The sequence below is a fragment of the Sus scrofa genome, chromosome 11 (genome assembly GCF_000003025.6).
Source record: "Sus scrofa isolate TJ Tabasco breed Duroc chromosome 11, Sscrofa11.1, whole genome shotgun sequence".
NCBI lineage: Eukaryota > Metazoa > Chordata > Mammalia > Artiodactyla > Suidae > Sus > Sus scrofa.
The window spans coordinates 22339428-22363798 of NC_010453.5; the positions used below are offsets into that span (position 1 = coordinate 22339428).

At 47.7% G+C, this 24371-nt stretch overlaps 1 long non-coding RNA gene across 3 annotated transcripts; it reads right to left on the bottom strand.

Moving 5' to 3' along the window:
* LOC110255766 lies at nucleotides 332–17033 on the bottom strand. Of its 3 annotated transcripts, none has more exons than XR_002336575.1 (3): nucleotides 16889–17033; nucleotides 16486–16624; nucleotides 332–502 (listed from the first exon to the last, which is right to left on the bottom strand). It is a non-coding gene; the product is annotated as an uncharacterized LOC110255766 (long non-coding RNA). The 3 variants fall into 3 exon arrangements; XR_002336573.1 differs by lacking the exon at nucleotides 332–502 and adding an exon at nucleotides 3394–5824; XR_002336574.1 differs by lacking the exon at nucleotides 332–502 and adding an exon at nucleotides 15392–15621.

The following is a 24371-nucleotide window of genomic DNA, read 5'->3' on the forward strand; positions in this document are numbered from 1 at the left end:
TGAATAAACTAATACAAAGGTATCCCGTCAGCACTCTGAGGCCCTTCTCTCAGCCTCTCTCCTCCTCTCCATCCCCCTGCCCCTCTTTTTTCATTTTTGGCCACAAGGCTGTATATGGATCTCTCAGGCCAGGGATCAGATCCGAGCTGCCGACCTAAGGTGGCGCTTCGGCAATGTTGGAGCCTTAGCCCACTGTGCCAGGCAGGGATCGAACTTGCAACCCAGCACTCCCAAGAGGCCACGGATCCCCAGATCGTCGTTGTGCCACAGTGGGAACTCCCTTTCTGTCTCTAGAGCTGTGACTTTAAAACCGTTTTAAGGGCTGGAAGTTTTAAAAACATTCAAATAAATATGTACGCAGAACCAGAAAACAGATGCTCGCCCCCAAAACCGCAAGCTGCTACAAAGGAAGGACCTGGTTTCTCCCGTCTTTCTCTCCTTGGAAGAAGTCTCCTGTAATGTAGGTGCTGTGAGGTTGGCCTTTCTCCTTTACCGGGAGACCCTAGGGAAAGGACAGGCTCAGGATGGGATTGCTGGCCTCTGGGACCCTCGCCACCTTCCACCGCCCCTCCCCCTCCCAGCTCTAGTCCCCTGATTTCCAGGGAGGGCTCTGCTATATTTTGGGTTGACATTAATGCATTTGGGGCTGGAGTTCTTTTCATTTGGGTGTTTTCTCTGATGAATTAACTTTCTGGAAGGAAGGCAGCGCTAGCCGCTTGGGGGCTTTTACTGAAGCTAGAGTGACTTGATTGGTTCGGCCACGTCTTGAGAGGGAGGTGAGCCCCTGTTTTGGGCCCGATTATCAGAAAGCCAGGAGGTGCTTGGTGTGCTCAACTTTTGACTTGGATTTGTGTGGTCAGCAGGTTTGTATTGGCACCTGGAAAAGAGGATGGAATTGGGCCCCTACCTCGCCACCCCACAGCCGCGGGCTTCCACCTGATGTGCCCCCACCCACCCCGCGTGACTCGCCCAGTCCCGGCCTCCTTCTCCCATTGGCTCCCAATTTCCTTTCCTGCAGGACCATCCTGAGCCTTGAGAGAAGCATCCCGTTCCTCCCTCCCAGGATGGAGGAACATGCAAAGGTTGGGAGAAGGGCTTCTCTGCCTCTCTGTGGCTCTGACTATAGGTTGCTGGGTCTGGAGGGTGAGGACAGCCTGAAGTCTGACCCTGAGCCGGGAGTGGGAAGGTACAGTGGTGCTTTCAAGATCCTAGTCAGCAGTAAACTGAGCTATTATGCTCTGGGTCTGATGTGTTCTCTGTTCTGCTGGGCGGACTGTGGTTGCCATGGATATGGCTTTGTCTTTGGAGGCCTATAACCAAGGAGGATTTAAGTAAATCCTCATGGGTCAATATTTCCACAAAAAAAGAAAGAAAGGAAGAAAGAAAAGATAAAAGAAAAAGAAAAGAAAAGAAGGAAAAAAGAAAAATAAGGGAAAACTTTCTTAAACAACTCCAAAATACAGTACAGAAATTGTCACCAAAACAACAAAACCCCTCAGGCTTGTCAGAATTGATAGAGGTGCACATTTTTAAATAAAGTACCCAGAATTAAAAAGATGAGGTTCATTTAATGGCTCTGATGGGGTGAAAATGATGGTATTTCCCAGTTGAGTGTTTTAGGCAATATAAAATTACTTTTTTTTTTCTTGCTACTGCTTATTTTTCAGAATGCTTCTTGATTTGCCATTTCTAAGATGTGTCCTATTCCAGCCTATAAATGAACCCGTGTTTCAAGCAAACAGTAGTTATTTCCATCTAACACGGGGGATTCGGTGACATTTGGTAATGACTACAGAAGATGGGTAGATTGAATTAAGAGGGCTTGGGGGGGCGGGAGAAAGAAAAGGAAAGAAAGACTGGGTCCTGTGCAGATATTCAGCATCTTTGTTTGAAAACACATGCACTCTCTCCCAGGATTCCTCGTAAGTCACTGGGGAGAAAGCTACTGTCGCCTGTTGAAGCAGAGGTCAGGGAGCTGGGGAGCAGCCCCAGCCCTGCCATGCTTTGGTTCTTTGCTCAAGAGCCCCATCCTTTTTAATGGGCTCCCTTTGTGCATGTGTCTTTGGGTTTCCAAGCACCACACTGCTTCAGCCAGGGAAGCAAGCTTTGGACCCTGGGCTGAGGACCCCCGGCCACGGCGCCCTCAGCTGGGAAAGGGCTGCTTCCATGGCAGCGTCCTTGTCGGCATCACCCAGTGGCCCCTCCCTTCACCGTAACAACCCAGGGTGTTGTCACCTCCCACTTGCTTCCCTGTTTATTGTCATTGGCACTAAGACACTTCCAATAAAGAAGTTGTGTCTGAGCTGCAATTACCCAGCAACCTCTTTCGCTGAAGTGGGGCAAAAAGGGATATTAATTTCCTCTCCGTGTGCTTGAGTTTTCATGCATTTGTACTTAAGCCCTGGATTAACTCAGTCACCTTGCTTGCCTGCAACTGCTAGTTTTCCCAGTCCTCGCCTGTGATGTCACCTGGCAACTGCTAGAACATCCTGAGTGGAGGACTAAGACACTCATGCTCTGATTCCGGGTGCATAGATGCAAAGCCCTTTCTGATGCTTAGGGGCAGAGAGGGCAGTGACGCTGCTGGATGGTTGCCACCAAGGTCAGTGGCGGCTTTCCTGGATGAGGAAGGAAAGCTCCTGCTCGAGCTGCTTCTGGAGGGTCCTGGGAGAAATGGCCTGCTTCCAGGCCAGCTTGCCCCCATCCTGCCACCAACTCCCTGGGAGTGTGCTGAGATGGTGTGCTGTGGTGGTGGGTTAGCGAACAGAAACCCAGCTTCTCAGTTTGATGAGACCAGTGTGGGGTGGGTCTGGAAGTGCTAAGCAAACTCGGGTGTGAGGAGGCGTTTCTAGATAAACAGATGCAAGGTTCTCAGGTCTACTGTGTTAGACCCTCAAGGGAATTTTTTTTCTTTTTAGGGCCACACCTGCGGCACATGGAGGTTCCCAGGATAGGGGTGGAATCGGAGCTACAGATGCCAGCCTATACCACAGCCACAGCAATGCAGGGTCTGAGCCGCATCTGCAACCTACACCACAGCTCACAGCAACACCAGATCCTTAACCCACTGAGCAAGGCCAGGGATCGAACCCACAACCTCCTGGTTCCTAGTTGGGTTCGTTAATGGCTGAGCCATGAAGGGAACTCTACCCTCATGGGAGTCTTCACTTTATGGAGTCTTCAGGCTTCCATAAAGTTCTGTTGCAGGAAGGCGGACCCCTTCCAGGATCCGAGAATGGGCTCTTGTCTAACATTCAGAAATGAATTGTCTGAGGAGATACACGTGTTGACAAAGCAAGAGACTTTATTGGGAAGGGGCCCCTGGGGCCAGGGAGAGCAGCTGGGTGAGGGAACCCAGGAGAACTGCTCTGCCACGTGGCTTGCAGTCTCTGGTTTTATGGGAATGGGGTGAGTTTCTGGGTTGTCTCTGGCTAATCACCTTGCTCGGCCCGTACTAGGTCTGGCCTAGGGTCTTTCTTGGTGGCTTGTGCCTCTCTCAGCCAAGACAGATTCTAGTGCCAAGGATCCTGGGACGTTGGTTGTTTCTTCCCTCCCACGGGCCCCTCCCAAATCTTCCCAGTTAATCTTCAGGGCAGCACTGAGGATCCTTATCAGGGCATCCAGTTGTGAGACAGCTTAATGCAAGTGGCTTTTATCTGCCTGACCAAGGTGGGCAGTTTTTGTCAATGGTGCGCTAACAGTTCCTCTAGGGCCACCACCCCATGGGAGAGATTTTATGTTAAAGCTGGGGTACCCCAATCCTGACTTGCGACCAGGCTGAGAATAGACCATTCTGATCTGGATGAAAAGGCGTTTTCTGATTTCCCAAGTTATTCAACGGGATACAGGGATGTCTGTGATCTGGACTGGAGGATGACTCTGAAAGGACCCAGGAAGGTTAGGACGCTTGAAATGCCCTGCTATCTGCACCGGGAAGAAACATCACAAGGAAGAAAAGGAAGAGGCAGCTAAAAGAGCCGACGACGGGGCAGTGAGGGACGGCTGTTAGAAACTCTGATTTTCAATGAACACAAACAAAAGATGGAAGGAGGGGCCCGTAATGAAGGGTGTCACAAAAGAATAGCGGGAATCTGTATATTAGTGTCAGGAGAAGCTGAAGTCCAGAATATGCTAAGACTTGTGACAGAGCAGCTGACAGGAGAATAATGCGCCAGGGTTTGCAAAGCATTTTCATGTAAATGATCACGTGGATCCTCACAATGATTCTCGGGGGTGGGGCGGGAGGCGTCATTATCCTCAGAGTGTACGAGGACCTCTCGGAGGCAAAGCTGGGATCTGAGCCCAGATCATTTCAGGCCAAATGCTGGGTCTTTCCACCAGCCCACATCACGTTCTGTTACACTGTTCAAGAGCGTATTTAGAGAAAGATGGGGCAGGGCCACGCTTCGGGAGAGTGGGTGCCGCAAGCAGGTGACAAAAAGCAGAACCAGTTGGTCCTAGGTGTCTTCAGTGCATCACAAAGCGAAACAATCTTAAAAGGTTACAAAGATGGATGAGACGCTCAAGGAGAGTGGAGTTTCTCCAAGCCTTAGGACTGGACATTGTCGGTGGCTGTTTCCCAAAGGAAGCTGAATTTCTCCTGCGTGGCACCTGCTCCAGAAATTACTTGCTCAGTATCTGTTCTCCACTAGACTTAGCTTCTTGAAGGAAGGGACCATGGCCATCCTGTCCATCATGGCATGACCACTGACCACCCAGGCAATAAATGAGTAACCGACCACAGACCCATGAGCAGTAATTTCTGGGAGGTTATGGGAGCTATGCTGCAGAGAAAGAAGAGTCTAGAGTCTACTTTCCAATTAGCTGACATTAGTCTCAAGGAATTTATATTCGTTTCCAAGATAAAGTTTTGGCCCCAAAGCAATAAAGTGAGTCACATGAGCCCATCTCCTTCATCCTGGAGACCTGATCAGAACCTTTGTTTTGGGTCAGTTAAGGCTGAGGTGGGGCCTTCACATCTGGGGAAGGGGCTGGGGGCAAAAAGGTGGGGGTTTCAAGGCAAGAATCTTCTTTTTTAGGTTCTAGGTCCTCTTTTAGGATGAGTGGTTCCATTAAATAGGTAGTCTTAGAAGAGGAAGCTTTGCTTTCTGGCTGGGCTAGAAGGTACCTATTTTGGAGAAGCTGAATGAGAATACATTTCATACCGAAGTTTAGCAAAGCTTTCAATTGTCAGTACCCATGGTCACTGTCACTGTAATTAACACACATCCGAGTGTAAACACAGGTAACACCCTGTCTAAAGGCCGTTGAGATCTTGAGGGACTGGGTGCAATTGAAATAGATTTTCAGAGATTTCTTAAGCTCTTCTCTTCTTGGGAAGGACCTTGGTTGAAGGCGAGCCTCCCATTTCCTCTTTTTCTGACTTCCAGGTCCACCTTTCTAACTCTGCGTGTGGACTGCTGAGAGCTAGAAGGAAGGGGCCTGAGCTGACCCTGGCTCATGTCCTTCTCCTCGTTCACATGACTGTAGACAACAAGGGTCTTCCGTGTGCCCTCTCAACACATCCCTCCAGGCATTGGCATCTGCTAGTCCCTCTCCCAGAATCCTTCCCCCGGTCATTATCCCCACCTCGGTTTGGCAAGATGGAACTGGTACTGCTGACTCTCTTGGTGGGGAAGGTAGGAAAGGGTGGAGCTATCAGGTCATCTTTTGGAGCAAGGCCCCAGTCAAACGAGATAGAAAGTGTTCTCTTTCATGGAAACTTCTGAACCTAAGCAATTGAGGCCGGCGGGGCAGTGATGGAGTCATTGACCCAGTTGCCTTCTACTTTGATGTTCTGTCATCTTTCGAACAGTGCCCTCATCTGCACGGTAGAAACTATGTCAGCCATAGTGAAGCCAGAAAAGAGAAAAGAAGCAGAAGGCACTCACCTTTCAAGTTCACCAATAGGAAGCTGCACACACACCCTCTACATATCCCATTGGCCAGGACTTTGCCTCATGGTCATACTTCAGTGCAAAGGAGCCTGGGAAATGTGGTCTTTAACAGGGTGGCCATGTCCCAACTAAATATTGGACAGACATGAGGAAAAGGAGTATTGGGAGACAGTTAACAGCTCTACCTTAGGTGCCTGGAGAAAATATGGCAAAATGCCTTGTCAGAGCAATGTCGGCTCTCCTTTGCAATGGCCCCAGGGGAGGAAAATCAAACGGGAACCGAGCCGCTCTCTGCCAGGTCTTTGCCGAGCAAGGAATTGCATGGATTCGGATAAACAAATCAGTGGAAATTTATTCCTAGAAAGAGTATTAAGCCCAGTGATAATAAACAAGCCATGTTAGTGCTGTATAGCAGAATCAGAGCAATTTTGAAAGCTTCATGAGAAGGTAGCGGCTACCGGGTGATTTATCTCATCAGTCAGAATACTTCTTCCTTCTTTCAACATCGACCACTTAGAATTCACTATGAAGCCGGTCCACTGTGGAGTCCAGATCTAGAATTACTTGAATGTAAGCTCTGGACATGTTAAATTGGTGGCAGGCACTTATTCATCCAGTGCACAATTACTAGACACTTACCAAAAGCATTATGCTGAGTTGCCGACGTGGCGCAGTGGTAACGACCCCAACCAGTATCCATGAGGATGCAGGTTTGAAACCTGGCCTTGCTCAGTGGGTTAAGGACCTGGCATTGCCGTGAGCTCTGGTGTAGGTCACAGATGCGGCTCGAATCTGGCGTTGCTGTGGCTGTGGTGAAGGCCCGCAGCTGTAGCTCCGATTCGACCCCTAGCTTGGGAACTTCCATATGCCTCGGGTGCAGCCTCCCCCCGCCCAAAAAAAAGCATTATGCTGTACTCTGGGAGTAGGCCAACCCTGCTGTTGAGGAGGAGCGAGATCAATAATAAACTCAATATTATATATATTAATAATAATGAAATAATAAATGACATTCTTTTAATATATAGTTTATTATATATTTAATATATATTTATGTTTATAAATATATATTTAATATATTATTAGTAGTAACAATAAAGTAATAAACTCAAGAGTTCAATAATAAAACATCTACTTATGCACTCATTCATTCAACAAATATTCATCGAGCATCGATTATGAGTCAGACTCATTGTGAATGGGCTGGGTCAGATCGATGAAAAGCTAGTCAAGGTTTCTGCCCTCAAAGTGCACGTCCTAGTTCGAGAAAAAAAAGACAGGACGGACAGAAGCAAGCCTGTGAACAGACCGGATAGTACGCAGAGATAAATACCATGAAGGAACCACTTGAGTGATGACGGAGAACCTGAGCAGTGAAGGAGCCTCAGCGAGAGCCTTTCCGAGATGAGACATTTGAGCTAAAACTTAAAGAATAAGAAGCCAGTCATACAAGGAGCCAGGCGAAGAGCAGGGGAACAAGAGGTTGGGGTATTATTAGTGGGACAGCCAGGAGATCATTTGTGGCTGGGGTGTACTGAGTGGTTTCAGAGCATTTCTGGAAGGCCGAGAGCTTGAGCTGCTCCTTGAAGGACAGGTGAGGTTTGAGTCTGAGAGAGGGGGAAATATTTGCAAAGTCGGGTGAGCTGTGCAGGACTTGAGCCGTCTAAGGGCAGGCCCAGGGTGGTAGATGAGAAGGGCTCATGTTGGCAGGAGGGAGAGAAAGCTGGAAAGAGAACCTGGGGAAAGTTCTAGAAGGTCTTAAGGGCCAAGGAGCTTGAATTCTCAAAGATAACGTGCAGCCATTTGAGCAGGTGCAAAACACCCTCAGAATATGGTTTTAGAAAGATTGTCGCCCCATTCCTATAAAACCTGACGCTGCAAGTCATGTGGCAGAGCTGCTCTTCTGGTTTCCCCTTACCCTGCTGCTCTCTCTGCCAGGCGCCCCTTCCCAACAAAGTGTTTAGCTTTGTCAATTCCTGTGTCTCCTCAGACAATTCATTTCTGAGTGTTAGACCAGAGCCCATTCTCAGACCCCAGAAAGCATTCCCCTTCCTGTGACACATCTCTAAGACAAGGAACAGTAAGGATGGCCGGACCCACCAGAAGCCAGGAGGCAAGGATGGAGCCTTCCCAAAGCTTTGGAGGCAGTACGGTGATTTTGGACTTTTAGACAGAACTGCAAAAGAATACATTTCTGTGGTTTAAGATCAGCTGGTTGGTGGCAAATTGTGGTAATCAGAGCCCTAGGAAACTAATACAAATGGTAATTTTATAATTGCATTTAGTGTTTTATGAACACTTGGGCTTGCTAGTTCCTGCCTGAAACTCCCTGATCTTCAGAACTGGCATCAACTTGCCGCCGAAGGTTGGCCTTTCGCTGTGTTTTGCCACCACTGGATTGGCCTCAAACATGACTACTTAAAGTTCGGTTCCCACCGCACCAAAAAGAAACAAAAAACACAGTCAAGAATTCTGTGCCAGGATTCCGTGTGCCAGTGGTTAAATCGATAGAACATGAGTTGCGGTTCGTCCTGCCTTCTCAGTGGTACGATCGGCGTTGCGTGAGCTGTGTGTAGGTTGCGCGGCTCGATCTGCGTTGCGTGGCTCTGGGTAGGCGGTGGCTACAGCTCCGATTCGACCACCTGGAACTCCATATGCGGAGGCCAGAATGCAAAACAAAAAAAAAAAAAAAAAAAAAAAAGATTCTGTGCGCCAAACAGGTTTCCTATGGGAAGCCCGCACATGGCGGTGTTTCCTTCAGAACAGATTCCGACACAGGCCTCCTGGGTGGTGGGTTGTGGCTCCCAGTCTCCTAAATAAAGATTAGCGACCTCACCAGAGAACCTGCCACAACCCTAAATTAAAAGGGGGAAGGGGGAAGTTCCTGTTGTGGCGTAGTGGAAATGAATCCGACTAGGAACCATGAGGTTGCGGGTTTGATCCCTGGCTTCACTTAGGGGGTTAAGGATCTGGTGTTGCCGTGAGCTGTGTGTAGGTCGCAGATTCGGCTCGGATCCCGAGTTGCTGTGGCTGCGGTGTAGGCCGGCGGCTACAGATCCGATTAAACCCCTAGCCTGGGAAGCTCCATATGCTGCGGGTGTGGCCCTAAAAAAAAGAGACAAAAGACAAAAACAAAAAAAAAAGGGGTGGGGGGTCAGATCCCAGAGGAAATCAGAGGGAGGTGAGTCAATGGATAATGGGTGTGGAAACAGGAGGGAGAATGAAAGAGTGAGGGTGGGGGAGCCGTGGGGTCGGGGTGTGGGGGGGAAGGCAGGACAGCTGAATCCTTTCAAGAGGAGGGGGAAATGATCTTAATTCACCAAAGGCCCAAACAAAAAAGGAAGATTACACAACATTGTTAATGACAGTGTTTCTGTCACTCACCCTGATGGTAGCAATTATGTCTATTATGCAGATTTGGTGGTTCAGGTGCTGTCCTGCCAGCCCACTCCCCGGGGGGGATTCATGGGGGAGGCTGAGCATCACTAAAAGAGAGCCCGTGGGTCTGGAAGCTCTCATGGCGAATCGGACAAATACACAAAGTTTCTCATAAAATCAGCTCTTCAAATGAACTAAACCAGGGAGACATTTTCTCCTCCTCTAAGCCATGTCCTGTGTCCTGTGTCCTGGGTTAATTTTTCTGCTATTAGAGGAGGCTAGACATTTGCCAGGCTTGATCTTTAGCCAAAAGAAGAAAGAGAGAGGAGGGAGGGAGGAAGGAAGGAAGGAAGCAAGAGAGGAAAGAAAAGGAAAGGAAAAGAAAAACGTTTGCAGGAAGAAGTGAATGTATTGCTTGTCCAGGTAACAGCTCAGAAATTCATCTAAATTCTAGGTGAGGCCTGAAGGGCTGGTGCGTGGAAGTGCTGGCTGTTAACAAATGATTTCCAGGGCAGCCAAGGAGCAAATCGTTGTTGCTGGCATCGGAAACTTCTGCCCATTGAAAAGTGTTGATTCAGCACCTACTGTGTGTCAAGCAGAGGTAGAAGGGCTTTGGCTGTAAAAATGATTTTTTAAAAAATTTTTATTTGTAAAACTTTAGGGCTGCAGGTGCTGCACATGGACGTTCCCAGGCTAGGGGTTAAACTGGAGCTGCAGCTGCTGGCCTCCGCCACAGCCACAGTAATGAGGGATCTGAGCCGAGTCTGCGACCTATGCCACAGCTCATGGCAAAACTGGATCCTTAACCCCTGAGCGGGGCTGGGGATGGAACTTGCATCCTCATAGATACTAGTGGGGTTCATTTCCCGCCACAACGGAACCTCTAGAAATGTTTTTTTTTTTTTTTTTTTTTTTAAGGGGGGGTCTACTCTTTAGTAGAAAGACTGACAATGAAGTTCATTCATTCATTCAGCAAATAGTTACTGAGTCTCTTCCATGTGCCACAGATTGTTCCAGCATTTAGGGGCCAAGAGTAAACCGAGCTGATGAAGGTCCTGCCTTCTTGGTGAAATAGAGGAGGCATATGTCCAGTGGATGGAGGAGGGGTTCAGCCTAGGGGGGCTGAGGAAGTGTTCTCAGCACAGCTATCGGTAAAAGCTTAGAAGGTGCTGAAGACAGATGGCTGACAGTTCTTTTCATTGTGACTTTACAGGTTTGCAAAGTTTATGTATGGCCATCACCATTGCACTTCCTAATAACTCAAAAGTGACCTGGCCCAGGAAACCCAGCCTCCCAAAAGGACATTCCATTTATTTGTTTATTTATTTTAAAAATTGTACTAAAGTATAGGGAGTTCCCATTGTGGCTCAGTGGTTAATGAATCCTACTAGGAACCATGAGGTTGCAGGTTTGATCCCTGGCCTCGCTCAGTGGGTTAAGGATCCGGCGTTGCCGTGAGCTGTGGTGTAGGCGCGGATCCTGTGTTGCTGTGGCTGTGGCATAGGTTTGGCAGCTACAGTTCTGATTAGACCCCTAGCCTGGGAACATCCATATGCTGTGGGAATGGCCCTAGAAAAGGCAAAAAGACAAAATAAATAAATATAAAAATAAAAATTGTACTCAAGTATAGTTGATATACAATGTTACATTAGTTTCCGTGGTGCAGAAAGGTGACTCAGTTTTATGTATATAATATACATAATATTCTTTTTCATATTCTTTTCCATTGTGGTTTATCACAGAATATTGACTATAGTTCCCTGTGCTAGACAGTAGGACTTTGTTGTTTATCCATTCTCTCTACAGTTGTTTGCATCTCCTAACCCCAAACTCCAAATCCGTCCATCCCCAACCCCCCACCCCCTTGGCAGCCACAAGTCTATTCTCTACATGAATCTGTTATTGTTTCATAGATACATTGATTTGCATTGTATTTTAGATTCCACATATAAGCGATATCATATAATATTTATCTTTTTTTGTCTGACTGACTTCACTTAGTATGATAATCTCTCGGTTCATCCATGTTGCTGCAAATGGCATTATTTCATTCTTTTTTATGGCTGAATAATATTCCACCGTATGTATGTACCACATGTTCTTTATCCATTTATCTGTTGATGGACATTTAGGTTGTTCCCATGTCTTGGCTGTTGCAGATAGTGCTGCTATGAACATAGGGGTGCATGTATCTTTTTGGTTTTTTTTTTTTTTTTTTTTTTTGTCTTTTGTCTTTTTGTTATTGTTGTTGTTGTTGTTGCTATTTCTTGGGCCACTCCCGCGGCATATGGAGGTTCCCAGGCTAGGGGTTGAATCGGAGCTGTAGCCACCGGCCTATGCCAGAGCCACAGCAACGCAGGATCCGAGCCGCGTCTGCAACCTACACCACAGGTCACGGCAACGCCGGATTGTTAACCCACTGAGCAAGGGCAGGGACCGAACCCGCAACCTCATGGTTCCTAGTCGGATTTGTTAACCACTGCGCCACGACAGGAACTCCTTTTTTTTTTTTTTTTTTTTTTTTTGTCTTTCGTCTTTTTGTTATTGTTGTTGTTTCTTTTTGAATTATAGTTTTATCTGGGTATATACCCAGGAATGGGATTGCTGGATCACACAGCAACTCTATTTTTAGTTTAACAAAAGATTTTTTTTTTTTGGCTGCACCCATGGCATGTGGAAGTTCCTGGGCCTGGGATCAAACTTGGGTCACAGCAGCAACCTGAGCCACAGCAGTGACAGGTCCAGATCCTCGGGAGCCACGAGGGAACTCCAAGAACATTTTAGAATGATTTTTGTTGTTGTTATCTGTTTTCTCAGCCTACATACTTCTGCTGTGAAAACTTGTCCACCCTCCAAGTGTCAACTTCTTCCTTCTCTCTGAGAACCCTGAGGCAGGACCCCGAGCCCCAAGCCCTCTGTCTGCCTCTGGCTGGATGTGTCCACTTCCCAACCTCAGTGACCCATGTCTCCCAGACCCTTTCCCAGCCTGGAGCCCTCTGACATCCCTGGCCCCCCTCCCCGCATGCTAAACCCTTCTCTGAACTGTGTCCTCATATCCAGTGCTGTCCACAGGACCAGGGCAGAAGCCTGCCCTGACCCACTTGGCCTCTGGATCTTCCCAGGACTTGAGGAGCCAGAGGAGGCCCTGGGTGGCTCCCCACCAAGCTCAGGGTCATCTTCCCACAGATATGACCACCAGTATGACACCTGGCATCTGCCACACAGCACATGGTGTGGGCAGAGAGAGGAGTGGGCTCCTTTCTGCCAGCCTACACCACAGCCACAGTAACATCAGATCCGAGCTGCAGCTGTGACCTATGATGCAGCCTGCAGCAAAGCCAGATCTTTAACCCACTGAGTGAGGCCAGGGATCAAACCCGCATCCTCATGTACACTATGTTGGGTTCTTAACCCACTGGGCCACAACAGGAGCTCCCCTGGGTGTTTTCTTCTCAAGTTCTCAGACCACCTTCACTATGAAGCTCAGGTGGGTGCCCCCAGCTCAGTGGGTTTCCAATCCTCAGCTTTGAGGATCCATTGGAGGCTGCCTCCCAGGACCCAACAAAATATCCAGTTTGACAGCAGCTGAGTTAGGGATGAGAGAGCTAGGGGGAGGGAGGAAGTGGCCGCCCACTCTACAGACTCCCTCCTGGCCTCAAAGGCCCCTGGCTCCTGGCAGGCATTCAGGCCACCCTGTCATCTCTGCTGGGTCCCCCTTCCTGCTGTGGGGCTCCCCATTTAGACCATGGTGTCGCTGTTTCCTGGACACCCAGCAGCCTGGGAGATGGAAGGCGGGAGGCTTGGGCTGTGGGTGCTCCGGTGGTGAGAGGCCCTGTGTTTGCCCACTTCTCCTGCTAAATGAATCATGTTCACTAATCCTTGGAGGCAGCTCCTTCTGCGCTGTGGCTGCACGCAGACCCAGGCTGGGGTGGGGAAGGGCCTCTAAGCAGAATGCTCAGTTTACACCTGTCCTCGGCTGGGCCTCACTCAGTGCCCCGCCTCCTCCCTTGCCATCACCAGCAACGCAGACACCCACGGGCCATCGATAATTCACTAGGTGTCCTCCTTCAGCCTGGCCATGCATTTTTAATGACCTTTTCTATCAAGACTCAGGTGACACAGGCCTGCCACTGTCTCTGTCCTCATGGAGCACAGCGGAAGTCAGCTGCCAGCTGTTATTCCACAGGGTGGGGCTCTCTCTGGCCGCCTCCCTGAGCAGCAGCACTTGCTACTTATTTGAAACCTTTTCTTTTTCTTTTTTTTTTTTGTCTTTTTTGTCTTTTTGTTGTTGTTGTTGTTGTTGTTGCTGCTATTTCTTGGGCCGCTCCCGCGGCATATGGAGGTTCCCAGGCTAGGGGTTGAATCGGAGCTGTAGCCACCGGCCTACACCAGAGCCACAGCAACGCGGGATCCGAGCCACGTCTGCAACCTACACCACAGCTCACGGCAACGCCGGATCGTTAACCCACTGAGCAAGGGCAAGGACCAAACCCGCAACCTCATGGTTCCTAGTCGGATTCGGTAACCACTGCGCCATGACGGGAACTCCTGAAACCTTTTCTAAATATGTCAGACTTTTTTTTTTTCTTCTTTTTTTGTCTTTTTAGGGCCGCTCCCACAGCATATGGAGGTTCCCAGGCTAGGGGTCGAATTGGAGCTGCAGCCACTGGCCTACACCACAGCCACAGCAATGCCAGATCCTTAACCCACTGAGCGAGGCCAGGGATCGAACCCTCAACCTCATGGTTCTTAGTCGGATTTGTTTCCGCTGCACCACGAGGGGAACTCCGAAATATGTCAGACTTTTTAAATGGCTGTGGAATTAATTTTAGATTTAGTGCCTTTATCAAATTGCTAGAAGAGTCTCTCGTAGATGAATAACTCTAGCCCTCCAACTGGAGATTCAGAGATGTTGAATCATTTCCCCAAGTTCACACAGCAAGTTTATAGCAGGGCCAAAGTGAACACCCAGGTCTTCCAAGTCCCAAGCACATGCCCCTTTGTCATACTATGAAGTCAAGGATAAATTTAAACTCAGAATTAAGTCATGAAACCAGTCTCTAAAGTGACCAAATATCCAGGGTTCCCTGGTGGCAGCTTAGCAGGTTAAGGATCTGGTGTTGTCACTGCTGTGGTGCAGTTTTTTTTTTGTTTTTTTTTTCCTTTTTAGGGTTGCACCTGCATCATATGGAGTTTCCCAGATTAGGGGTTAAATCGGACCTACAGCTTCTGGCCTATACCACAGCCTCAGCAAGGCCAGAGCTGAGCTGAGTCTGCAACCTACACCATAGCTCACAGCAACACCGCATCCTTAACCCACTGAGCGAGGCCAGGGATCAGACCTGCATCCTCATGGATACTAGTCGGATTCACTTCCGCTGAGCCACAATGGGAACCCCCGTGGTGCGGTTTGATCCCTGGCCCAGGGAACTTCCACATGCTGTGAGCGGGCTCCCCACGCCCCACCAAAGAAAGAGAGAGAGAGACCAACTATCCAAAAGAATAGTGACTTATGAGGGTAAGTAACAGTTACTGTTATTTGGTTCCTTTTTTATGATACCCTTGCAGAAATGCAGCAATTACGCTCTCAAGTCGGAAACGAAGAATGCAGGGAGAAGAGCAAGGACATGTATAAAATAAGATCGCAAAGAAAAGAGAAACTGGACCTGAAAGGGTAAGTCCTGGGAACTTGAACACAGAAAGCCATCAGAGGGGACATGCAGGGAGGCTGCAGGGTGTATGGGAAATGATGGAGACCATGCCAAGGTTATAGCGGTCTAAGTAATACTCATGCAGTGGTTGAAATGAAGGGTGTGTCTCGGAGCTCCCGTCGTGGCTAACGAATTTGACTACGGACCATGAGGTTGTGGATTATTCCCCTGGCCTTGCTCAGTGGGTAAGGATCCGACGTTGCTGTGAGCTGTACGGCTCAGATCTGGTGTTGCTGTGGCTCTGGCGTAGGCTGGTGGCTACAGCTCCAATTCGACCCCTAGCCTGGGAACTTCCATATGCTGTGGGTGCAGCCCTCAAAAGACAAAAAAAAAAAAAATATATATATATATATATAATAATAATAAAAGGGTGTGTCTCTATCTCCCTAAATAACCCCAAATTACCAAAAGAGTGGACAGCTCTTTGCTTTTTTTAATTTCATAAATTTTCATTGATAAGCAATATGCATGGAGAAAATTGCACAAATCTCAAGCCCTCAGGAAGGAAAGCAGATTGGGACCATTCAGTGTAGGGTAGACAGAGTACATCAGCTTATGGAAACGTAAGCATGTGGGACCATTTCCACAAGCCTAAGGAGTCACTCGAAAGCATCCTCCTTGGGGCTGAAATACTGAGTCTGCAAGAGAAGGGTTAGTAGGGAAGAATAACATGTTCTCTTTTAGGAAGGATTCATGTCTCTTGTGCCAGAACTGACTCATTCTGGTGGGGTTGGGGAGCACTTGTGCCCCTGGAGTGAAGATGGGAAAACGGGATGCTAATTTTACTGCTTGATTTTATTTCTGTTTTAGGCCATTTTGCTGTTGCCAAGTTTTCTATTTGCTCACAGGGGTGTTAAAATAGCAGCAATTGATGATATATTTAAGGCTTTAGAACCCTTTCAGCGTGTTGTACCAACCTAATTTCCCCCAGAGAAACATGACACTTCTGGAGGCACACAGAGTTTGGTGGCACCGTAACCACAGCAGCTTCTATTTATGGGGAATTTAGGGTGTGCCAGGCCATGGGCGAAACATGACCTTGAATAATCTCATTTGCTATCACAATTTCCCCTTTGATGGATGAAGAAACTGAGGCTGGGGGTAGTTTAGGAATCTTGTAGAAGGTCACAAAGCCAGTAGGTGGCAGACCTGGGACTGGCACACTGGGCTGCAAACTTCTAAGGCTTCCTCTTTACTGCCTTCCCCAGAAGGAGAGGGGCTAGTGACTTTTGCTGGGTTCTAAAACCAGATGTGGATCATGAATCCAGAGCATAGAACATTTCCAGAAGAGCACGGAGGCCTGTGGAATCTCACTCACTTCCCAGACGGTATGCGCTTGCTTCACTTTTGACTCTCTAGGACAGTCTGGCTCTTTGACGTGGTGCTGGCCGCCACAGAGCCACAGAGCTCTAGAGGTCCCCATGTGGGGTGGCAGACAGTGGCTGCAATCTCATCCTTCTAACTCTCCCGGTGGCGGGCGTTTCAGAGGCTTTTGGTCTTACCTGTGTCTTGCGCCAGTGCCGTGGAACCTGGGCTCCAGTTGACTTCAGAAGCATCCAACAGTGTTTTGCCTAAGTGCATGCTGGTCACCTCTCACTTCCCCGCTCAGGGCGCCGCTGCTGATGCCTCCATGCGACCTACCTAGTGCCCAAACAGGTGTGAGCTGGAAGCGGGGTGTCAGCCCCAGTGGGGCTCACCTTCAACCAATGGGAGGCAAGAGCTGAGGAAAGAACACCACCCCCTACCCGCCCACACCATCCTGAGCAGACTTTACGTGCTGTCTGCGTGATTTCTCTCTGAGGACAGGGACCAACCCTACAGCTTTTTTTCGTAATACCTGGGGTTTAATGAGTATTGAAGAAATCCATTTGAATGGATGCCACGTATAAGCCACTAGGTACTTACAGCTCAGTGGCGGGTATCCTTGAGTTGATTCCCGTTCGTTCTCTGCCTCCCTTCTTGCTTCTCCCTCGCTCCTGCTCCCTACAATTGTCAGGGAATTACATTTCCTGACAGAGTTTTGAAGCATCTGAGCCCTCCGCCTCTACTTTCTGGGGACGCCTAGCTAAGTCACGTGACGAGGTCTGCGTAATCTCATAGTCATGCGCCGTCTCCGGCCGTGCACATGCGCTTTGTGAGTCTGAATGAAGGACGAGGCACACTGAGATGGGCTGGAAAGCTGCGGGTCTGTGACCTGGGGCTGGGAGGTAAGTTGTGGGTGTTACCTACATATTATTTCAAACAGCTTTCCATTTCCTTCTCCCCACATTAACCTCCCCCAGAAGTGGCCTCCGGGCTTGACTAAATCGAAGGCCACCAAAGATGAGCCCCGCCCCCTTGGCCCGTCTCAGGGCGCCGTGTGCCACTCTAGGGAAGAAAGGTATGTGACATTTGTCTTCATGCTTGTCTGATGGAAACCTGATTCTTTTTTATTTTTATTTATTTTTATTTATTTTTTCCGCTGTACAGTATGGGGACCAAGTTACACTTACATGTATACATTTTTTCCCTCCCATCTTTCTGCTGCGATCTAAGTATTTAGACATAGTTTTCAATGCTACACAGCAGGATCTCATTGTAAATCCATTCCAAGAGCCGTAGTTTGTATCTGATAACCCCACACTCCTACCCCACCCCCGCCCAGGGCAGCCACAAGTCATTCTCCAAGCCCATGGAAACCTGATTCTTGTTCCCCAGGTGAATCGGGAGGGGCTTCCCTCTCTTTGCCCTGGGAGCAGAGACATACGGCATACAAATAAGACAGAGAAACCTACAGCGGCTTCTGCAGTTCTCCTGAGACCCAGCGGAAAGAGGGGTGAGAACTTGCAGCCCAAGAGCAGATTTAGGGTCACAGGTTCTTACCATCTAAGGCCATGGGGGTGATGATTCTCCTGAAGAGAAGGGGTCTGATAGTATTCTAAAAGCCAGTGGGTTCCAGGGACACTGGGTCCTTTGCCATCCTGCCAAGAGAGGAACTACTTTTCCAGCAGTGTGTGTCCTGTCGCTGCTGCCACCCCAGCGAGACTGCCCTGAGACCCGCCCTAAAAATGGGGACGTTCGAGGGTAGCCCTAATTTTGATCGAGAGGTGAGAAATTCAGTACAAGTAACCTCTAAATCAGGACAGCTGAAAGCCACTCCCGTGCTTGCACACATAGCAATTGTGAAAGAGATGGAAGTGAATGGAACTGGTATGAGCTGATGCACAAGCCTGGGGTACAGGGTCCATGAACCCAGGGCCTTATTTATTTATTTATAATGGTTTGTAACTTTATATAACTTTTGCGTGTACAATATTATGTTTCAACTTCTGCATACGCTACAGCATGCTCACCCTGAAAGTTTTATTTTTTAGTTTCCACCCGTTATCATACAATTGTATCATGGGTACAATTTCCTTTACCCATTCCCCCCCGACCCCTTCCTCTATGTGTTTGTTTTTGTTTGATTTGTTCATTTATGTCAGTTTTTGCTTGTTTGTTTTGTTTTGGATTCCACCTATCACTGAAACTATACAGTATTTGTCTTTCTCTGTCTGACTTATCATAGTATCATACCCTTGAGGTCCATCCACGTTGTTGCAAATGGCAAGACTGAATCTTTTTTAGGGCTGTGTAGTATTCCATTATGTATGTATATACCTCATCTTCTTTCCATGAGTCTTTCAGTAGATCTATAGGTTGTTTCCATGTCTTGGCTATTGTAAATAATGCTGTGATGAACATAGGGTGTGTGTATCTTTTTATTTATTTATTGTTTTTTGTCTTTTTGTCTTTTGTTGTTGTTGTTGTTGTTGCTATTTCTTGGGCCACTCCCACGGCATATGGAGGTTCCCAGGCTACGGGTTGAATCGGAGCTGTAGCCACTGGCCTACACCAGAGCCACAGCAACTCGGGATCCGAGCCGAGTCTGCAACCTACACCACAGCTCACGGCAACGCCGGATCGTTAACCCACTGAGCAAGGGCAGGGACCGAACCCGCAACCTCATGGTTCCTAGTCGGATTCGTTAACCACTGCGCCACGACGGGAACTCCTATCTTTTTAAATTAGCATTTTGTCTTTGGATAAATAACCAGAAGTGGAATAGCTGGATTATGTGACAGTTCTACTTTTAATTGTGGAATCTCCAGACTGTTTTCCATAGCAGCTGTACCAAATTTACAATAGCGCTAACATTGTATGAGGGTTCCCTTTTCTCCACATCCTCTCCAACACTTATTTCTTTTTTTATTTTTTTTTGGTAATAGCTGTTCTAATTGACATGAGGGAATATCTCATTATGGTTTTGATTTGCGTTTCCCTAATGATTAGTAATGTGGAAGCTCTTTTTGTGTGTTTGTTGGCCATCTCTACATCTTCTTTGGAGAAAAGTCTATTCAGCATCTCTGCCCATTTAAGAAATTGTGTTGTTTGGTTTTTGTTGTTGTTGTTGGGTTGTATGAGTCAATATATTTTGGATATAAATCCCTTATCAGGAACATGATTTGCAAATATTTTCTCCCAGTTGGTAAGTTGTCTTTTTGGTTTGTTGATGATCTCCTTTGCTCTGCCAAAGCTTTTCAGTTTGATGTAGTTTATTTTTTGTGTCTGGTGTGAGATGCACTTTCTTTGGCATGGGTACAATTTTCTCAACACCATTTATTGAAGAGACTATCCTTTTCCATTGTGTTTTCTTTGCTCCTTTGTCATAAATCAACTGTCCATATATGTGTGGGTTTACTTCTAGACTCTCAATTCTGTTACATTGATATCTATTTTTCTGTCAATACCATGCTGTTTTGATTACAATAGTTTTGTAACATAATTTGGACCAGAGAATGTAATACCTCCAGCTTTGTTCTTTTCCCTCAGGATTGTTTTGGCTATTTGGGTTCTTTTGTGGTTCCATATAAATTTTAGGATTTTTTTGTTCTGTTTCTGTGAAAAATGTCATTGGGGTTTTGATAAGGATTGTATTGAATCTCTAGATTGCTTTTGGTGATATGGACATTTAACAGTGTTAAGTCTTCCAATACATGAGCACAGAATATCTTTCCATTTCTTTGTGTCTTCAATTTATTTCAACAATGTTTTACAGTTTTCAGTGTATAGGTCTTTCACCTCCTTGGTTAAATTCATTCCTAGGTATTTATTTTTGTTGCATCTGTAATTGGGATTGTGTTCTTATTTTCTCACTCTTCTAGCTCATTGTTAGTATATGGACCTGCAACAGATTTTTGTATATCGATTTTGTACCCTACAACTTTTCCGTATTTGTTAATTATTTCTAATAGTTTTTTTGGTGGAGTCTTTAGGGTTTTCTGTGTATAAAATCATGTCATCAGCAAATAGTGACAGTTTTATTTCTTCCTTTCCAATTTGGTGCTCCCCCCTTTTATATTTCTTGCCTAATTGCTCTGGTTAGGAAATCTCAGGGCCTTATGTAAAAAGGCCAAAGGGGAGTTCCCTGATAGCCTATCGGTTAAGGATTTGGCATTGTCACTGCTGTGGCTTAGGTTTGTTTTTTGGCCTGCTGTGGCTTAGGTTTGTTTTTTGGCCTGGGAAAGCCCACATGCCACTAGGTGAGGCCAAAAATAGATAATAAAAAATACGGAATTTCTGTCATAGCTCAGCGGGTAAAAGCCCAATACAGTGTCTTTGAGGATGCAGGTTTTATCCTCGGCCTTGCTCAGTGGGTTAAGGATTTGGCGTTGCTGCAAGTGGCAGCGTAGGTTGCAGATGTGGCGCAGATGTGGTGTGGCTGTGGTGTGGACCGGTAGCTGCAGCTCCGATTCGACCCCTAACTGGGGAACTTCCATGTGCTGCAGGTGCCCCCATTAAAAAAAAAAAAAAAAAGACACCATTTGATATAGTAAAATAGGGTGTCTTGGCTTCCGTAAAAAGAAGAAAAAAAAAAAAGGCCAAAGGGGTTCAGTCCTGCTTTGGCGGTCTGAGCAGGAAAGGAGCCTAATCAGACCACTCCCACCATTGCCCATCGCTGCCACGCAGAGTCACTGTTGGAGACAATGCTTGCATCGTTCCTCCCTTGGCTCAGATGGTTCCCCAGCTGGTCCTGATCCTGCCCAGGCATCAGTGGTTATTTGAAAGATGACAGCCCCACTCCTCGTACAGTGCTGTACTCCGCTGAGGTGTGCCATGTGGGCTGCCTGCCTTTTTCTGTGCTTACCCATGGTTCCCAAGCACGGCGGCTGTGCCAGAGCGGTTGGGTCCTGGGTGCTTTAGCTCCAGACACCTGCTGCACCAATACCAGCCTGACTGCCGCCTTTCCGCCCTCGGGCTGAGCCCATGTCCTCACCCAGACCTCCTCGGTTTTCCTGCTAAGCGTCATTTCGAGGCGTGCAGTCATACTTGCCATTTCACATGCTGTTTGGAAAGATGAAATGTGGCCTGTTGTGTCCCTCGAGAAGTGCTGACCATACCCTCTGGTGTTCGCTGTTCAGAACTGCGTGTCCGGCTGGCCACAGACTCTTCCATGATCCCCTTCTCTTTGGGCAGTAGGTGCTTTCTGGCTCCATCATTTATGTGTAACTTTTTTATTGTTTTTTGGGGCCACACCTACAGCATATGGTGGTCCCAGGCTAGGGGTTGAATGGGAGCTCCAGCTGCCAGCCTACGCCCCAGCTCACAGCAATGCCAGATCCAAGCCATGACTGTGACCTACAACCCAGCTCATGGCAATGCCAGATCCTTAACCCACTGAGCAAGGCCAGGGATCAAACCCTCATCCCCTTGGATGCTAGTCGGATTTGTTACTGCTGAGCCACAACAGGAACTCCGATGTATAACATATAACTAAGAAGTCTTCCCAAATCTGATTCTTGCGGGGGGGTGATAATCCTCTTTGGGGTGACCTGGAGCCCTACTCTCCAGGCATAGGAGGGCTGCCATAATTTATAAATATCCCATCAGCAGGCAATTTCTGCCTTAAAAGGTACCATATTGCATTAAGAAGAACCATATTCAGTAGAAAAGTAGATAGAAAACTCCTACCGAAATTATACCAAGTTGGAAAACAAAGTTCCTGTTTCTATCACCTGTATCAAATATTTAAAACCACTGCGATGAAAGTCAGTGGAGTGACTGTTCACAACATTTCTTGGTTGCTTGTGTTTGCAAAGAGCCCCTCGCTAGCCTAGTTATGAGGACAAGGAGCAAGGTCATAGTCCTGGGATTCTTGAGCATGTGCAAAGAAGAAGAAATTGCTGTTTCCGAGTCGCAGGGAAAGTCTGAGGTCTCATTTCTTCTTCTCTAGTTTGTCTTACTGAGCTTTTTGACCTTGAGGCATTTCTTCCTTAGCACTAGCAAGGTGGCAGGGTAAGTTTAGTTTGAAGTTGGGGACATTCTTGCGGACTGAGGCTTTTTAGGCGTTATTTTCAGGGCTGTGCTGAAGACCCACAAAACTGAAGATATTTGAGGATGGCAGTTCTGATCCTCCTTAGGGATATGTTAGAGACTCCTGGTTAGCATATATTTATTCTTGAGGCCACAAACTATCCAGCTGTAAATGGAAAAGCAACTCTCTTGTCTTATTTTCAAGGCTGGTTGTGATAAGACTGTCCTGACCTCGCAGTAGAAAGGGCATTGACCCTTCTCATAGCCCCCCTCAGCTCCCCTGCATCCAAGAAAACCCCCTAAGGAAGTGGGAGGAAAAGCGAGGACCAGTCTTGAATTGATTATGTGTCACAGGGATATTTCAAGGCTGGCTTGTCTAGCAAAATACCTCCACCCAGCTGGGCTCCACATGTAGAAAAGAAGGGCCCTTTTATAAAATACCCAATACAAGATGTTGACCTCTTGAAATCCTTTGGCCAGACTCTTTCAAAGACTGGATATTGTCAAAGGTCACCTAAAAATAAGAAATGGTAAATAGAAGTTAATCAGCAAGGCCTGGAAGTATGTCCTCTGGCCAAGCCAAGGTGACAGACCAGGGCAGGATTGTGGGAGGTGAAAGGTCCCACCCCCACCTCTGACTCACCCCGCTGTTCATGTCTGTGGGGTCTGTGGTTCAAGGGCGCCTTCCACTCACCCATTCTGTTCAAGCTCTGACATTCTGAGCCTTAGCCCAGGCTCTTGTCAGTGGCTCTCCCCTTAATCATGAACCACATACCATTGGTTTGGGGTTTTTTGGCTGAAGTCAAGTTTGCCCACAGGCTGCCCTCAGGGCTTATTTCTAGGGCTGTTTTACCAGCCTCTCCTCCTGCACCCTGTGCAACCTCAAAGCAGGCATCCGGCTCTGAGTTAACAGTGTGCTTTGCAACTTCCTTGAAATTCAAGGCAACAATCATTTGCCAAACATCTATTAAGTGTCAGAGATTGGAGTCCAGGAATATAGGTATTGCTGAGATTGAGAAGCCAAGATACAGTTCAGCCTCAGCACCGGGTTGGAAACAGGCAAAACGAAACAAGCCACAATGACAAAAGCCACAGGCCAGCCACCAAAAATGTAGTTTCAAGCAAAATATGGGCATGTGATTCATGAACTTTCCCAAGTGGGATCCTGGCTCTTATCTGAAGCCACCCGTCTTCCCACTTCTCTGCTTTCTTCTCATGCCACAGTTGTCCCGTGCTTTTCTCAAACTCCCTGAAAACCTCTTCCCCGAGCACCCTGTCCCTGCTCTCAGCTCTGTCACAAAAACCCAAAGGGCCAGCTGGGCAGAGGTGAAGCGCAGGCTCGAGTCAAGGACTCAGGTCTCTCTTCAGCGGAGATGGGACAGGCTTGAGCTGAAACACGATGGTTTTTTTTTTTTGGTCTTTTTCCGGCCATACCTGAGGCATATGGAAGTTCCCAGGCTAGGGGTAGAATGAGAGCCACAGCCGACACCACAGCCACAGGAACTTTGGCCCCGAGCCGCGTCTGCGACCTACACTGTTGCTCATGGCAACAGCAGATCCTTAACCCAGGGAATGAGGCCAGGGATGGAACCCGCATCGTCGTGGTTACAAGGCTTGTAAACAGCTGAGCCACAACGGGAACTCCAGAAACTCGATGATCTGAGCTCTGGTCCTGCCCCACAAAACACAAAAGCCATCTAGTTCTTGTCCCAAAGGGCAAGACGTGAATTGCTAAGGGATTCTGGAGCAATCAAAGAGGGCCTGGCGGGGGGGGGGGGGGGGGGGGGACTCTAGCGAAGGCAGAAAGGATGAACTCAAGCTCTGTGAATTTGGGGCAAGTTACTTAATTTTTCCGATACCTCCCACGTTGAAGGGTTACGTGAATAAATTGTTAGGTGTTGAAGGGTTACGTGAATAATTACTGGAAGGCTAACATGAATAAAAGCGAAGTGCCAGGGAGAGGGCTTGCCAGGGCGCTCAGCGGGGCTCTGCAGACATCCAATCAGCACATTGATGTGCTGAATAAGCACTTTCTTGGGGGGGGTCATCACAAGGC